The following is an 18,661-nucleotide window of genomic DNA, read 5'->3' on the forward strand; positions in this document are numbered from 1 at the left end:
GGGGCCCCTTAGGGCAGGGCTGAGAATCAGCCATAGCTGTTTGCTCTGCCCTGTTGTTCCCCTGAGACCCCGCCCCACCCAAGCTGCAGCAGAGGCTTTTGCATATGAATTCCCTGGCCCTTTGCAATATGAAAATTACCTAACAAACTGTGGCTGGGCCAGACAGACCCAGAACTTCTAAGAGAAGGCCCAAGGCCCCAAAGCAGCTTGCATTGCTTCACAGCTGGGCCTCATCTGGGCACCTCCAAACTCCAAAAAAGAAAGGGGAATCTGCAGTTCTCTTCGTAGCTCCTGCTGGGTAACCTCAGGCAGAGGCTAAATTAGCACCTCCTTAGAGATCCAAGAGCCAGTGTACCTAGTGGTCAGAGTGGGACCATCCAGATTACAACTCCTCAGGGGGCAGACTCAGTGAGCACCAAAGCCACACTTAAGCAAGTCTTGTCCCAGAAGGGTGTCTTCAGCACAGAAGTTCTCCCACAGCATACACAGCTGATTCTCACAGCCAATTGGCCTGGAGGTCAATTCCTCCCAGTGATCCTACAACAATCAAGGCATAACTACAACAAGACTTTGCACAAAGCCCACAAGGGGGTGCACCAAGAATGTCCACCTCAGGTAACTGTGGAGGCTGAGCCACTGGGTCCTACAGGACACCTAGCACACAAAACCACTCTAACAACACAGGGAAGCATAAAAAATGCGGAGACAAAGAAACAGGTCACAAATGACAGAAATGGAGGAAAGCAAACGACTGGATATATAGTTCAAGACCATGTTTATAAGGTTTTTCAAGAATTTTATGGAAACCGCCAATAAATTTAGTGAGACCCTGGAGGATATGAAAAAAGACCAACTAGAAATTAAGCGTACACTGACTGAAATAAAAAATAATATACAGAGATCCAATAGCAGACATGAGGGTCCCAAGAACCAAGTCAAAGATTTGAAATACAAAGAAATAAAAAATACCCAACCGAAAAAGAAAAAAGAATCCAAAAATATGAAGATAGTGTAAGGAGCCTCTGGGACAACTTCAAGCATAGCAACATCAGAATTATAGGGGTACCAGAAGAAGAGAGAGGGCAAGATATTGAAAACCTATTTGAAGAAATAATGACAGAAAACTTCCCATACCTGGTGAAAGAAATAGACTTACAAGTCCAGGAAGCACAGAGAACCCCAAACAAAAGGAATCCAAAGAGTACCACACCAAGACACATCATAATTAAAATGCCAAGAGCAAAAGACAAAGAGAGAATCTTAAAAGCAGCAAGAGAAAGACAGTCAGTTACCTACAAGGGAGTACCCATACGACTGTCAGCTGATTTCTCAACAGAAACCATGCAGGCCAGAAGAGAGTGGCAAGAAATATTCAAAGTGATGAACAGCAAGAACCTACAACCAAGGTTACTTTATCCAGCAAAGCTATCATTCAATATTGAAGGTCAGATAAAGAGCTTCACAGATAAGAAAAAGATAAAGGAGTTCATCACCACCAAACCAGCATTATATGAAATGCTGAAAGGTATTCTTTAAGAAGAGGAAGAAGAAAAAGGAACTCTTACCATTTACCACAGCATGGATGGAACTGGAGAGCATTATGCTAAGTGAAATAAGCCAGTCAGAGAAGGATAAACACCACATGATCTCACTCATTTGTGGAATATAATGAACAACATAAAATGATGAACAAGCACTGATCCAGAGACGGAGAGGCATTGATTGGACTGTTGGGCCTTGGAGGGAAGGTAGGGGAGGGTGGGGGTAAGGGGGGGAATATCAACCAAAGGACTTATATGCAAGCATATAGGCCTAACCAATGGACACGGACAACAGGGGGGTGAGGGCATGAGTGGGGGGTGGGGTGGGTAGGGGGTAATGTGGGGATAAGGACACATATGTAATATCTTAATCAATAAAAAATATATAAAAAGAAGAATAGCACAAAGAAGTGAGTAAGATATTATCTACACTAATAAAAGACAAACATGCAAATTGATCGTACCTTTGCTATTCCTTAAGCCACGCCCACCAGCCAATCAGAGCAACTATATGCCAATTAACCCAACCAAGATGGTGGCCAGCAGCCATGGAGCTGGAGCAAGCAGGAGGCTTGGTTGCCCCGGCGATGGAGGAAGCCAAGCTTCCCGCCTGCCACGGTTGGCTCTGAGCTCCACTCAAGGCAACAAAGTTTCAATTATAGAAGATAAATAAACCCCAGATACCTGCTTTCAGCTGGCTGTGGCCACGGAGCTGGAGTGAGCAGGAGGCTTGGATTGCCCCTGGTTATGGAGGAAGCCAAGCTTCCCTCCTGCCCATCCTGGCCGGCTCTGAGCTGCACTCAAGGCTACAAAGTTTCAATTATAGAAGGTAAATAAATTCCAGAATAAAAAAAAAATAAGAAAAAAAGGAGAGGCTGAGAGTTTCTGTCACCGGAGGGGCCTTGGCCAGCCTGAAAACGGCCCTCAGCACTCACCCAGACTGGCCAGGCACGCCAGTGGGGACCCCCCATCCTAAAGGTTGTGTGGCCAGCCTGAAACAGCCATCAGTCCCTCACCCAGGCTTGCCAAGCAGCCCAGTGGGGACCCCCACCCTGATCCAGGACACCCTTCAGGGCAAACCAGCCAGCCACCACCCATGCACCAGGCCTCTATCCTATATAATAAAAGGGTAATATGCAAATTGACCCTAACAGCAGAACAACTGGGAATCACTGGTCACTATGACACACACTGACCACCAGGGGGCAGACGCTCAATGCAGGAGCTGCCCCCTGGTGGTCAGTGCGCTCCCACAGGGGGAGCTCTGCTCAGCCAGAAGCCAGGCTGATGGCTGCCAGTACAGTGGTGGTGGTGGGAGCCTCTCCCGCCTCCTCAGCAGCGCTAAAGATGTCCAACTGCAGCTTAGGCCTGCTCCCTGCTGGCAAGTGGACATTTCCCGAGGGCTGTCGGGCTGCCAGAGGGATGTCTGACTGCCAGCTTAGGCCCAGTCCCCTGGGGAGTGGGCCTAAGCCAGCAGGTGGTCATTCCCTGAGGGGTCCCAGACTGTGAGAGGTCACAGGCTGGGCTGTGGAACCCCCCTGAGTGCACAAACTTTTGTGCACTGGGCCTCTAGTTTTGGAATAAAGTTTTAGTGTACTATTAAAATTAAGTTGGCATTAATATGAAATAGATTGTTGTAAATTAAGATGCTAATTGCAAATCCTGGGCAACCACTAAGAAATGTAAAACAGAACACTAAATATTATCTACTTAACAGGATAGAATGCAATGATTTCTTAGATATGTTCTCTTCTATAAATTTTCTTCGTTTTATATTTATTTTCTATTTTTTAACATATATTTATTAATATCAGAGAGGAAGGGAGAGGCAGAGAGAGATAGAAACATCAATGATGAGAGAGAAACATTGATCAGCTGACTCCTGCACCCTTCCCCCCCTCCCCCACTAGGGATATAGCCTGAAACCCCAGGATGTATCCTGACTGAGAATTGAGCTGTGACCTCCTGGTTCATAGGTAGATGCTCAACCACTGAGCCATGCTGACTGGGCCACAGTTTTACATTTAAATTTATGATTCATTTTGAGTTAATTTTTGTACAAAGTGTGAGGTCTAGGTTAAGGTTAATTTTTTATTTTTTATTTTTTGCCTATTGTTGTCTAATTATTCCAGCATCATTAGTTGGGGGGAAAAAAGAACAAAATAAAACAAAACAAAACGAACTACTCTTCTTTGAATGCATTGACTTCTTTGCCAAAAAGAAGGTGGGCACATTGATAGTTGCCAGATGGAAGGGGTGTTGGGTAGCTGGGTGAAAAAGGTGAAGGGATTAAGAAATACAAATTAAGAAATACTATTTACAAAATAGTCAAAAGATGTAAAGTACAGCATAGTAAATAATATTGTAACAACTATGTACGGTGCCAGCTAGGTACTGGAAATAGTGGGTAGAACACTTCGTAAAGTATATGATTGTCTAACTGTTATGCTGTATACCTGAAACTAATACAAAATAATGGTGATTATAAATTCTAATCAAAAAATAAAAATAGAAAGAATATAAAAAAGAATAAATGCATTAAAAAAAGATGAGGAAAACCAGGTTGAAGACACCAATTCTGACTCACTGGGTTAGAACATACTACAGTGAGATATTTTGGATTTGTTATTAGGAAATGAACTCCATTTGCATGAGGTACTGTCTCAGCATGGCCATTGCAGGAGAAATAACAGAAGCTTTACATTCTAGATGTACAATGTACTACATAGAGTGAAGCTCAAATAAGAGACCAAAAATCTGTTCATTCCACTCGCATATGATATTTATAAATTCAAGAGTTTGTGTTTTGGAGTCAGCTATTGTAGAATATTTTGCCAGTCACTTAATATTGGTAAAATTCTCCAAAGAAGATTAATTGCTACCCAGAAGTTTACAATTTATCTGGCATGATGAATCCAACTCTTCACCAAATTATTTATTTTGATTAATCTTATATCCTCTGATTATGATTAGTTTTAAGAAAAAGAAACCATTTAGCTATATATCCACATAAAAGCAGCATCTATCTCATTGGGGTACAGTGCTAACAATCCAGCCCCAATGTGTCACATTTTCCAATCATCATAAACTTGTGGTACTCTCCCACAAGGATTGGCCATATGACTTGCTTTGGGCAATAGGATATCAGCAACAGTGACACAAGCAGTGTGCATAAGCACAAGTACTTCCATGTGTACCTTCCCCTCTTGAAATGCTGCCTCTACTGTGTAGGAGAGGGGACAAGCCCCCAGTCAGTCCTCAAGATGCATACATCTACATTAGTGGATCCACAGAAACCAGTAGAACCAGCCAAACTACAAAATCATGAAAAATAGTAAAGAGTTATCTTAAGCCACCAAATTATAGAATTATTTGTTTGCAGCAATAGATTACTGATACAGAATTTATAACTGGAAGTGGGGTACAAAAGTTAAAACATGGGACATTAGTTTTGAAACTGGTCAGTGATAGAGGCTACAAAGGCAACAGGAAACTGTGGTAGTTGAAGGAGCCATAAAGAAACCAATGCTAGAGACTGACAGCATGATGATCTGTATTTTGCAATGGCCAAACACTGGGCAACTTTTGTTGCCACAGTAACTAAAATATAAAATGTTCCTAATGAACTTGAGGATTAAGGCTGACATATTTCCAAACAGAATGTTAGAATTGTCCATTAGCTTCTTTTAGCTGCATATGATAAGGTAAGAGAGAGAGAAGAACCTAAGAAAAAAACGTTTGTAACAGATGGAAGAACATACCATCTTCATGGATTAGTAGTATCAACATCATTAAAATGTCCATACTACCCAAAGAAATCTATAGATTCAATGCACTCCCCATTAAAATACCAACAGCATATTACACAGACCTAGAAAGAACTCTCCAAAAATTCAACTGGAATAAAAAAAGACCCCGAATAGCCACAGCAATCCTGAGAAAGAAGAACAAAGTAGGTGGGATCTCAATACCAGATATCAAGCTGTATTACAAAGCCACTGTTCTCAAATGCCAGGTACTGGCACAAGAACAGACATATAGATCAATGGAATAGAATAGAGAACCCAGAAATTGACCCAAACCACTATACTCAATTAATATTCGACAGATTAGGCATGAACATACAATAGAATCAAGACAGTCTCTTCAATAAATGGTGTTGGGAAAATTGGACAGATAATGCAAAAAAAAAATAATGAAACTAGACCACCAAATTACACCATTCACAAAAATAAACTCAAAATAGATAAAGGACTTAAACATAAGACAGGAAGCCATAAAAATACTAGAGGAATCCACAGGCAGCGAAATCTCAGACATATGCCGAAGCAATTTCTTCACCGATGCTGCTCCTAGGGCAATAGAAACTAAAGGAAAAATAAACAAATGGAACTACATCAAAATAAAAAGCTTTTGCACAGCAAAGGAAACCATCAACAAAACAACAAAAAAAGCCCACTGTATGGGAGAACATATTTGCAAATGTTATCACTGATAAAGGTTTAACTCCAACATTTACAGGGAACTCATACAACTTAATAAAAGGAAGATAAATGATCCAATAAAAAAGTGGGAAACGGACCTAAATAGATACTTTTCGAAAGAAGACGGAAGGCCAAGAGACATATGAAAACATGCTCAAAGTCACTAATTATACGAGAGATGCAAATCAAAACAACAATGAGGTATCATCTCACACCTGTCAGAATGGCAATCATCAATCAACAAATCAACAAACGACAAGTGTTGGAGAGGATGTGGAGAAAAAGGAACCCTTCTGCACTGCTGGTGGGAATGCAGACTGCTGCAGCCACTGTGGAGAACAGTATGGAGTTTCCTCAAAAAACTACTAGAACTCCCATTTGGCCCAGTGATCCCACTTCTAGGAATATATCCCAAGAAACTAGAAACACCAATCAGAAAAGATATATGCACTCCTATGTTCATAGCAGCACAGTTCACCATAGCTAAGATTTGGAAACAACTTAAATACCCATCAGCAGATGAATGGATTAGAAAACTGTGGTACATCTACACAACGGAATACTAAGCTGCTGTAAAAAAGAAGGAATTCTTACCATTTTCAGCAGCATGGATGGAACTGGAGAGCATTATGCTAAGTGAAATAAGCCAGTCAGAGAAAGATAAATATCACATGATCTCACTCATTTATGAATAATAAAGAATATTATAACCCGATGAACAAAAAGATAGATACAGAGGCAGCAAAGCATTGAACAGACTGTCAAATTACAGCAGGAAGGCTGGGGAGTGTTGGGGAGGGCAGGTGGGGGAAAGAGATCAACCAAAGTACTTGTATGCATGCATATAAGCACAACCAATGGACACAAGACACTGGGTGGTGGGACGAGGGGGGTTGAGGGCATGTGACAGGGCATAGGGGAGGCTGGGGAAGGTCAATTGGGGAAAAAAGGAGATATATGGACTACTATGTGTAATACTTTAAACAATAAAATAAAATTTTTAAAAAAGAAATAAAACGTTTGGTACACAAGCAGAATTTGGTATACCACTATAACTAAATTTTAAGCATGGGATTAAATGAATGAATTCTCCTGAAGTCATATTCTCCTGAAGTCAGACTTATGGCTATGGATTCTTATGGGGTACTTTGTACACTCTACCAGAAAAAAATCCAAAACAGGCAACTATCATAGTGAGCTTTTATGTGGCATGGTTTTGTTTGTTTCTTTGTGTTTGTTTTTCTGGTTTGACTAATAAAGGGATCATTTGCAGGGAACTTGGCAATATGAAGGGCTTTTCCTGCCTAACTCCCACCCAAGGAAAACCTGAATCTGTCTCCCCACTAAGGCCACAGAGAATGGATAGATGTTTTCCAGGATGAATTCTGTTTTAGAGATACTTTACCTTTCTGGATTCATAGCGTTTCCTTCTATATTATCTCTGAGACTTTCCTCTAACCTTCTCATTCACTCATCTCTGAGTTAATATAGGGAAGGATCACTTTTATGGGACCAAAACATTATATAATTTGGAGGAGACTCATTAAGAAAAAGAATACAAAAAATAATTAAAAATTTATTAGGGCCTTGAGTAGGGCTCTGAATATTATATTTTAATAAACTTCATGGTAATAAACTTCCAGTTATAAAACAAAGCATGGTAATATAATTTACAACATAGGGAATATAGTCAATAATATTGTAATAAATTTGTATGGTGGAAGATGGTGACTAGACTTGTGGTGATCACTTCATAAGGTATGTAAATATCAAATCACTACCTTGTACACTTGAAACAAATTTGTCAACTATAATTTTAACAATTAATTACAATAAAGAAATAAACTTCATGGTAAATCTTCCTCTAGATTACATTTTTAAGATATTTTATTCATTAATAGGTTATTGTGAGTATTATTTCTCTAGGCATCTGCAGTATCATATTACTGGAAATGAAAGTATAGTTACTGTTAAGTGTGTGTTTTTCCTCTTTGATTATAGATACATGAACATAGAAATGAGGGTGTCTGGTTCACTGTTATGCCCTCAGCATTGGATATTTAGCAAATGTCTTGTTAATGAATGCTTGAATTGACAATGAGTTAAATTATTTCATTGATATAAATAAACCAGTTAGGATTATATGAGCAAAGATAAAAATCAATCCATTCAGAAAAGTAAAGATAAATTATAAAAGCTAGAAAGTTGGAATATTTGAGTCTAGAGGCAATTCTTTTAAAAATTAAATTGTTCTAAAGGGACCACCCTGAAGTTCTTGGAACTATGAAGTCAGTCAGTAGTACACACCCTCAGTGTTGCCAATCCCAGTGCTTTCTTTCATGTCATGAGATTTGAGCTCTTGAGAGTCAATGAGAATATGCAAAGTTCTTTTGTAGAGGAAAGTAAGGGCTCTGTGGACATGTCTCCTACCCACATTCCTGACAAAGTGAGTTGGCCCTTTGTTCAGGTAGGAATATAAGTTCAGGTTTTAAAATTGTAGAAGAAAAACAGCTTTGTTCCCTTACATCTGATGGCTGAAGTTGTCAAGAGCACTAGTTAAGGTCTACCTTAAAATATGGCTATACAAGAATGACAGTTTCATAAGAGGGTAAGAATCTATTTATCTTGATTTGGTCAATTCTATCCCTGTAATAAATTAGACAGGGATCACATGAAATACCTGAATCATAATAGCTCAGGGTTGCACAGAAATGCCTTGACTGACTTATTTGTTATAACTTCCTCTGATTTAATGATCTGCCCTCAAACTTTATAAGACGTTAAAGAAAAACTCTTTATTTGACAGTTTCTATTTCTTTGGTATAAATAAAAATGAAGATATTATCAAATGTAAAGACTGTCTCTTATCCCTAGCTATCCATGATATAGACCTCACTAAAATTATTTTCAAGAAATAATTCCCTTCTGCAGAGGAATAGTTATATCAAACATAAATACTTAGCTCATTTCTTTCTTTCTTTTTTTTTTTTTTTTTTTTTTTTTTTTGCCTTAGCTGCCAGGAAACTAAGCCAAATTTTGTACCCAGCAGTAGTAATGAGGTCATCTGAGAAATCTGGTGACATAAACTCCTTATGCTTCCCTAAGCTTGTCTTTCTTCTGTTTTTATTCTGTTATTATATTTAGCATAATTTATAACTGTCTAAATCATCTGAAAGTAGGTGAGGTTGAAATAAAAGAAATAATATATGTATTAAAGAACTATATTAGACACAATGTCTTTCTATAGCACCAGCTACAGATGGAATGTGATCTATCAGTTAAATATTACCTAATGTAATTCAATTACACATTTCATATTTTATATAAATACTATTTATCTATCTATTCTTTCAAAAAATCTAATGAGTACCTACCTACAATAGGCCTATTTAAAGAAGATAGTGCTAGATACTGTGATAGAAAAATAAAGATACAATTCAATTCCTTAAACTAAAAATCTAGATGGGGAGATGGTAATTTAAACTATCAGCCAAAGGTCCAAGGTATTCCAGGAAATGAGAGTGTTAATTCTCACCTCTATATAAGGTCATTATAGCCTAGCCCGCATTGAGATATATACCTGACACTGGAATTTATCCTCTGAACAAAAAACTATGGTTTACAGGCTTGTGGCTTTATTTTTCCAGTACATTTAAAAATTATTCTAATGGTAGAGCCCATTAGGCCTAGATCACTAGCCTTATTAACCTAAATTGAATTAAAAGCTTGCTTTAAAGAAAATAAGATATTAGTTGTAAAAAGCAAGACCATAGCAAGTAAATCAACCAAATGGGGGAGACCTTAGCAAAATAAATAAAACTCAATGAGGGAGAGTACAGATAGGAGGGTGCTTACTCAACTATACAGCACTTGGAACAGGGTTATAACAAATCAGCTCAATAACAAACAGCATACAATACAATATGCCCTACGTATAATGGTATATGATGATATTTTATTATAATTTATTAGCTTGCATTCCTGTCTCCCACCACTAGAAAACATAAAGAGGGTAGAAGTTTTCCCAGTCTTGCTCATCTTAGTATCCCTAAAACCTAGATAAGTGAAAGACACATAGTTGATAAGTGTTGTTCATGGAGAAAATTAAATACTAAATTATTGGTACAGAGTATATGATGAAGTATTCTGGAACAAAAGAGGTTCCTACTGTTCTGAAGTGGTGTCTTATGTTAGATTCCTCCAATATCGACAAGGATTGGAAAGTATGTAGTTCCTTTAGGAGATGATCACAAGAAGCATCGATAAGGAGGTAGGGAAGTAATATGGGAAAGAGAGGGAAGCCAATACGGTTATGTTATCTAGCAGGTTCCCATAGCAGTTTGGCACTGTGAGCAACTAGGAAACTCTGAGAGAAACTAGACTGTAACTCAAAATTATTCCTCCTGAAGATGAGAAAGATGGAGTGTTGATCCTCCAAATGCCATCCACCACTGGCTAAGTGTTACTGCTGGAAATATTAGCTACCACCTCTTTAGGACTTCCTTCCTGCCTTATTTGACTAAGAAAGAGGCATCTGGCAGATAGTTAAAGGTTGTTGAACTAGGATGTATGTAGTAGGCATATATTAAAATAATGGATGCAAAGGAGATGTGGATAAGGCATTGAGAGTGTCCATTAAAAATGTTAATAAAATAGAATCTTTGGAAATTGGAACTTAAATTAACTATCTAATGAGTTTAATTGAAAAATGAGTGTGATTCAAATAAAGAAAAAAAGCAAGATACATAATACAAGTAAGACATATTTAGAAAACCAGAGAGAAAACCACACCTAATGGAGTATAGAGTTGGTGAGAAATGAGATTTAAAGATCCTTAAGTCCCAAATAATGGGGGTTTTAAAGATCACTAAAGTCCTTGGACTCTATCCTGTAAACAATGGAAACTCTGGAAAATTTTTTAGTATGAGAATAATAGGAAAAAATAGTATAACAAAGACTAATTTGTCAGAGATAAGTAGGAAGAAATATAATATCTGATCTTAGTGTGCTGATCAAATGATGTTATAATTCAGACTTGAGGAACCTGGACTGTAGTGGTGGAATTAAGGCAGGAAGCAACAAAAAGGTCAATAGGAATGAGTGGATTATATAAACAAAGAACAGGAAAGAAGGAGCAGCCCAAGATTGTCAGAATTCAAATCAGTAGGTCCTGATAATTGTGCTTTCTTAAATTATTCTTTTCTTTTTAAAACATATTTTATTGATTTCAGAAAGGAAGGTAGAAGGAGAAAGAGATAGAAACATCAATGATGAGAGAGAATCATTGACCAGCTGCCTTCTGCACACCCACACTGGGGATCGAGCTCACAACCCTGGCATGTGCATGTGCCCTGACTGGGAGTCAACTCCATGACCTCCGGGTTCATAGGTCCATGCTCAATCACTGAGCCACGTCGGCAGGGCCTTAAATTATTCTTAAACTCTAGGACTAAGTGAAACCTAACTTTGCTTTCACTTTGCGTATTTTTAGAAATTTAACTTAACTGCACAAATTACCTGGTCCTGACACTATCTCAAAAAGTTAACATGTAATTTTCATAAATCTAACTATATAACCATGTTAATTCATAATAATGACACAATGAATAAGAAAGTTAGTTTTGAAATATTTTTATATTTATTGATTTTTATTTGCTTTTCATCTATATAGACCTACTAGGTATTCTTGAAATGTGTCTTATATTTTCAGTCAGATTATCTTGGAATTACTAAATAAGATTGTAAAACTCATTATATTTACCTTTTTTTAATTGAGGGAAGATTATCTCTCTTTGTTATTATACCAAGAAACATTAATTAACTGCCAATCCTGTGACAAGCTCTTGCTAAGCTATAGGGTCATGAATATTAATACAAAGTGGCCCCATAATGACCATTTAGACTGGTAGGATATAGCACATGTTTTGATTATCTATTGTAACATACAAACCTACCCCCAAACTTACTGGCTCAAACCAACATGTATCTGACTTATGAACCTGCAATTTAGGCAGGATTTTTCAAAGTCTGGCTGCATCTGATGCAGCTCAAAAATTAGAAGCTAGAACATCAAAAGGCTCATTATGCAGATGACAGTCGTGAACATTCAGTGATGTCCCATTGGTGGTTTGAAAATTAGCCATGATGGGTGTTTGGAAATCAAAAAACCCTACAAATTAGGATTAGCTATCGATTACTTGATGGGTTGAATGATTAATTGGAAGGCTTATTGTTAAATATTTTAAAACATCACTGAATAATTGGAACCAACTATTTAGAAATTGCAGTTAAAAATTCTCAGATGCAAAACTATGAATGGAAAATCCAATGGTATGTTTGTACATTTTATATGAAAATATATGTACATGAAATATTTATACACACGTGTTTATACAAAGTACGTTATCCTTTTCCCCCTTTTTTCTAGGTGTGCCAAGAAGTGAAACTAATAGTCTTTGTACGCTTATTTCATCTACCTCAGGATATCTAGAGATTGCCTATGGTTTTATTTTTAGTATCACTATAAATTTTTATTTCTGTCTTTTAAGCTTCTATCAAGAAGTGGAGAGAGCCCTAACTGGTTTGGCTCAGTGGATAGAGCGTCGGCCTGCGGACTGAAAGGTCCCAGGTTCAATTCCAGTCAAGGGCATGTACCTTGGTTGCGGGCACATCCCCAGTAGGAGGTGTGTGGGAGGCAGCTGATCGATGTTTCTCTCTCATCGATGTTTCTAACTCTCTATCCCTCTCCCTTCCTCTCTGTAAAAAATCAATAAAATATATTAATAAAAAAAAGAAGTGGAGAGAAGTTGCATTGGGTGCTTCTAGCCAGATGCCATTTCTTTTTATACATATATTTTTTTTATTGATTTCAGAGAGGAAGAGAAAGAGAAAGAGAGATAGAAACATCAATTATCAGAATCATTGATCGGCCGCCTTCAGCATGCCCCACACTGGGGATCAAGCCTGTAACCCAGGCATATGCCCTGACCAGGAATTGAATCATGACCTCCTGGTTCATACTAGTAGGTTGACACTCAACCACTGAGGCACACCAGCCGGGTGCCAGATGCCATTTCAAATGTCATATAAGTAGCAAGTTCTTTCACATCTCTCCTTAATTTCAGAAAAGTATTTGAAGAAGGCAAGCATATTGGATTTTAATTCAGGTTCATATTTGGCATTACTGAGTTTATCTTGTGTGTAAAAGGCTAATTTGGTGCCAATCTACTGTATCATAAAAATGAACATTATAGGGCAAGTAAAGGATTATGCTGTTAAACTCCTTTACATGATGAGGGCAAGTGATTAAATTATCCTACTGTGCTATATTAATATGTCATGGACTGTTAGCTAGCAGCCCAAACTATAGCATGTAGGCAAGGTAATATTTGTCTGCATGCAGAGTCCAAGCTGACACACAATACCTATCCCTTGACTCTCCCTTGACTCTACTAGCTAGTTAGTATCAGATAACATGTCTTCCATATGTTAAACATATCAACACATTTAATTCTCAAAACAACCCTATCTGGAAGGTGCTATTATCCTCATCTTATAGATAAGAAAACTGAGACAAAGAAATGATAATAGGCTTGCCTAGAGTCACACAATAGAAAATGGCAGAAATCAAAGTAAATCACAGGCAGTCTCTTTCCAGGGCCACATTCGCAACTCTTCTTCCTCTCTGTCTGAGCAAGTGAGGTCTAACCCAGAGAATGATAACTGACGAAACTCATTTTGAATGTCCAAATATGGCTGACTCCTCCATTGAAAATGGGAAGCATGATGAGATTTGTGGATTCCATAAGACTATTATTGAGAAAGAAGCAAACTTTAAACATTACAATTTAAATCCCTCTTTCTTTTTTCTTTCTTTCTTTCTTTCTTTCTTTCTTTCTTTCTCTCTTTCTATCTTTCTTTTCTTTCTTTCTTTCTTTTTTTTTTTGCAAATAAATTTGAGCTTTGTAAGGTTTATATTGTTTAACATTTTCAAGAGTTTGCTTCTTTTTCATCTTTCCTCTCTGAGTCATCTAAAATACAGTCATACATTTGACAAATTCAAGACTTAATTAGTCTAAGGGCTAGAGTCACCACTGTAATTTCCTCTAGCTCATACATTTTGAAATCTCTATATAAATAAACTGAAATCTTTTTCCATTCCCTGCGTTCTACAGGGGTAAGTAAGATTGTTGAGCCTGGCAGAGTGACAAAGGAGAAGATCCTTAAAGGCCATAGCAAGTTACTTTTAAATATGAAATCTATTTTATTAATCACTTTTTCTCCTCTGTAAAGGTTAGGAAATTGCTTTTGTTGGATTACCTATTTAGTACTTATAATCAGCTAAGCATATATTGATTTTCTTTCTAAAATGATATATTATGGAATACTTCCCAGTGTTTGTATCATTTAAATTACATTCATCTATTTTATAAATCTAAAACTTTAAAAAGATACTGAAAGTGAAACTAGAATAAAGTCACACTTATTACAAGATTACATACTAGTATATCTATCTTCCTTAGCAAATCTGTGCTGTCTTTTACTTATTTACATCTTTTGTATTTCCTTGCAAAATAAAACTTCATGTTACTTAACAAACCATTCACTGACAAATACTGTGTGTCAGGTACTGTGCTTGGGGCAGAGATGAAAAGATGAATTGGAACCACACTTTACCTTATATTCTCATAGACGATATAGACAATAAATATGATTGCAATATCCAATCATCACAGGCAGAAAAATGGCTTCCCAAGATATCCATGTTCTAATCCCCAGAAACTTTAAATGCATTAGGTTACATGTAAAAAAGGAATAATGGTTGAAAATGGTTAAGGTTACTAGTAAACTAACCTCAAAATAGAGAGGTTATCCTGGATTATCCAGATGGGCCCAATGAAGTCGCAAGGGCCTGTGAAAGCGGGAGAGGAGAGTAAGTCAGAAGAAGTGACTACTAGTCCCAAAGTGGTATGAACTGTACTGAACCGCCACTCGTTCCTTAGAATAAACTGATCTGGTCCCTTTCTCTACAATGTGATGAATATGTGGACAAAGGACATAGCAGCCCAGAATAGGTCCTGATTGACTCTGTTGGGTCTTAATACCACTAGTCTAAAAAAAAAAAAAAAGTATAAAAAAGAAATATGGAAAATGTTCTAGAGCGAAACCATTACAACTTCCCTCTCACACTAATGATTCCTTATCACATTATGTCCTTTTATTTTCTTCTCAGTGATTATAACTCTGAGTTGATATTAATTGTCTTCTTGCTGGCAGTTGTGTGTTTTTTTACCTGCTTGTTATCTGTCTACAACATAAGATATTGTTTTCTAAATATGTGTTTTTAAAATATATTTTATTGATTTTTAGAGAGAGAGGGAGAGGGAAAGAGAGAAACAGTAATGCAACAGAGAAACATTCATTGGCTGCCTCCTCCTGTACACACCCTGACCAGGGATCCAACCCAAAACCTGAGTATGTGCCCTGACAGAAAATGGAACTAGCAACACTTCATGCATGAGAGTACTCAACCAACCGAGCCACACCAAGCAGGGCAGTAAGATGCTTTCAATTTATTTATTGTCTGTCTATACTGCAGCTTCATGAAAGCAGAAACGTAGTCTATCTTTTTTATTACATAGTAGGTGCTCAGTAAACTTTGCATAAAAATGAATGAGGTTAACAAAATCAATCTGGAGAGATTACATAATTGCCCAATTAAGAGATTAAATAATTTATGGAAGTTTAATTACCTATGAGGAGAATTTAAAACAGGAATTTTAAACATTTAGATATAGAAACATGTTTAAGAGAATTGAAAATAATTGTTATTAAATTACATAAAATATGGTTCTGCTGTGTGTGTATGTTTGTGTGTGTGTGTGTATGTGAATATATATATATATATATATATATATATATATATATATATATATATATATATACAAAACATGAAATTTGGGGAGTATATAATACAAATTATTACATAACACACAATGGAGAGTTAATAAACTTTTCTCTTTGCTTCCCTGCTTATTCTAATTTTCTAAATTAAACATAGCTTGTATAATAGACATAATAAAATATTTTAAAATATTTATTTAAAATTATCACATTCTATAAGATGCTTAGCCCACTTGAGGACCTCACAGCACCATTAAATCAGCATCTAAAATAACATATACTCAACCAAATCTAGGCATGAAACTCTTTTTAGTAATTCTTCTTAAGACATGCTGAGTGTCCAATACTGAATTTAACTCTTTTTTATGATCAAAATCACCTACAATACAAAATACCGCATGTATTGTTTGGGCTTAAAGGTAACAAATGGCCATAGATAATATTCCTCCCTAACATACTTGGAAATACCCAAAAGTATTCCCTGTTCATATTCCATTTTCTCTTTCAAAACTAAATTCATTTGCTCTAAGCTTTCTTTTTTGCTTTCATTTTTAGGCATTTTAGTAGTTTGGGTATTTTTTTGTTTGTTTTTCCTTATTCTTTCCACATATTTTCTCATATATAAAACTGCCATCTCTAGAGACCTAACAGAACTGGTTAGTGTTGCCATGAAAATTCCCTTGTATTCTATATGTATTCCCTTTTATTCCTATATGAATCCATCTCCTTCTTTCTAACACTATTGTTAATGCCCGGGATTCAGTTCAGCATGCACTAAGAGAGAGATTGTTTACCTAATGGACTGAAACATAATAAAAATTTTTCTCTTCGCCTCATTTGATCTACAAGTAAGCTTTCATTTTCAAATTTCACTTACATATATTGTTTTTTTTAAAAAACTTGTTTGTAATAATACAAACCCAGTTATGACTAGCTGGTGTGTCAAATCCTGTTTAAATAAACTATTGCAGCTCATAACATATGCTTTTAGATAATTCACCAGTAGGAAACATTTACCAAATGTTATGTATTATTGCTCAATAAAATTAAGAGTATGAATGATAAAAATTATATAACCCAGTTAGAGGTGGGGAACACTACTAAAAACTCTGTTCAATTAAGAACCAAGTGTCATATAAAAATATAACAGATGTATTTTCACAGTTCACTGAAGCATGTTTTCTGATAGATACATACAACATCATATAAAAAGCTAATATTCCTGAAAAAGCCGAGTGAGATGGTATAAAATGAATGCAACCGCCTCTATTGTTATCCGTGCAGAGCAGCTGTGCGAGCAAAGCCCCAACTGCCTTTTGGGAATAAAGCCAACTCTGGGACCAGGCACCCCACGTGATAATCTAACAGATGCAGCACGATTTCCATATACTCACTGCAACACAGACAGCTTCACCTAAACCCAGATGACATAGCAGCCTATGTGAGGAGAAAAGCATTGAACAAGCAAAATAGAAGTGGCTGTTGGGAACCTTTCAGGAAGACAGGCTTCCGGTGACCTACGGAGTAAAGAGAAATATCAAACTCAACATTTTTCTCTTTTTGGTTTCATTGAAGCAACTGCTTCTTCTCTTCTATTATTCTATTAGTAACTCATTCAAATGTGTATTATGCAACTGATGTACATAATTCCACAAGTAGATAAGGTTTGCTTTCCTATGTTAAATTTTATTTGAGAGGACATTAAGGGGTTTCAGGAGAGGGGAATACAAATGACATGAATAGTGAAATAAATCTAAGAGACTACTAAAAGCCCCAAGTAGACAAAGTCCATGACTACCTCATTATCAGGAACCAGAATCAGAAGTGACTACTTTTTTTCCTGCTCAGACATTGATTCTCAGAATGGCCTGTGGCATGTAATAACCTTTCTACTTTAGTATCCGTATGCAGAAAATTGAGATCATGCATTTTATTACTTTGAGTTCCTCACTAAAGTGGTGAGTGGATTAACTAATTTATTCATTCATATTAAAGACATTTTGTAAAAGTCTTTTTGAAATTCTGCCAAGAACCAGCTTTCTTATCTTTCATAATCAGTTGTTCTTTTTCAAATGGTTGTAAAATATTTTTAAATTTCTTTTATTTTTTTCATTGCTAAATAAAATTACTGTAGGAGGATCTTGAATGCTACTTGATGAAGCCAATGCTAATTTCTACATACAACAAATTTACTTAGATGCCTATTTTTATTTTTGTTACAATATTATGTAAATGTTAGCAACTACAAATCAAACATTCTGGAAATTCGGTCTGATAGATTCAGAACATTAACAGGTTTAATGCATTGTTCAGCATATTTCAGCAGAAGGCTAATCTTTTCCTGGTCTCTCACACAGTCACACAGCTAATGCTAAAATAAATGTGCAGTTTTCTCAGGCTTTCCCAATGGGGCAATGTGTATCCCATAGCAACATCTGCCAAGGAGAAAGCTACACAGCTAGCCTCAGTTTTTCCTTCTTGTAAAGATGATTTCATTCAATTGCAGGGAATGTATGCAATATCAATACCATTTAAACACACTGTACTATGCAAGTCTATGGCTATTTTATTGGCTTCAATAACCATTATCACACCTTAAAGTTTGCATTTCCAACGAATTTTCACATCCACTGAAGAACCTGATAGAACAGGTATGATTATCCCGATTTTACGTATGTAGAAGCTGATATTTAAAGGAGATGGATGTCTTGATCAAGGTCATCAGGCTGGCCT

This window comes from Myotis daubentonii, chromosome 2 (assembly GCF_963259705.1).
Source record: "Myotis daubentonii chromosome 2, mMyoDau2.1, whole genome shotgun sequence".
NCBI classification, from domain to species: Eukaryota; Metazoa; Chordata; class Mammalia; order Chiroptera; family Vespertilionidae; genus Myotis; species Myotis daubentonii.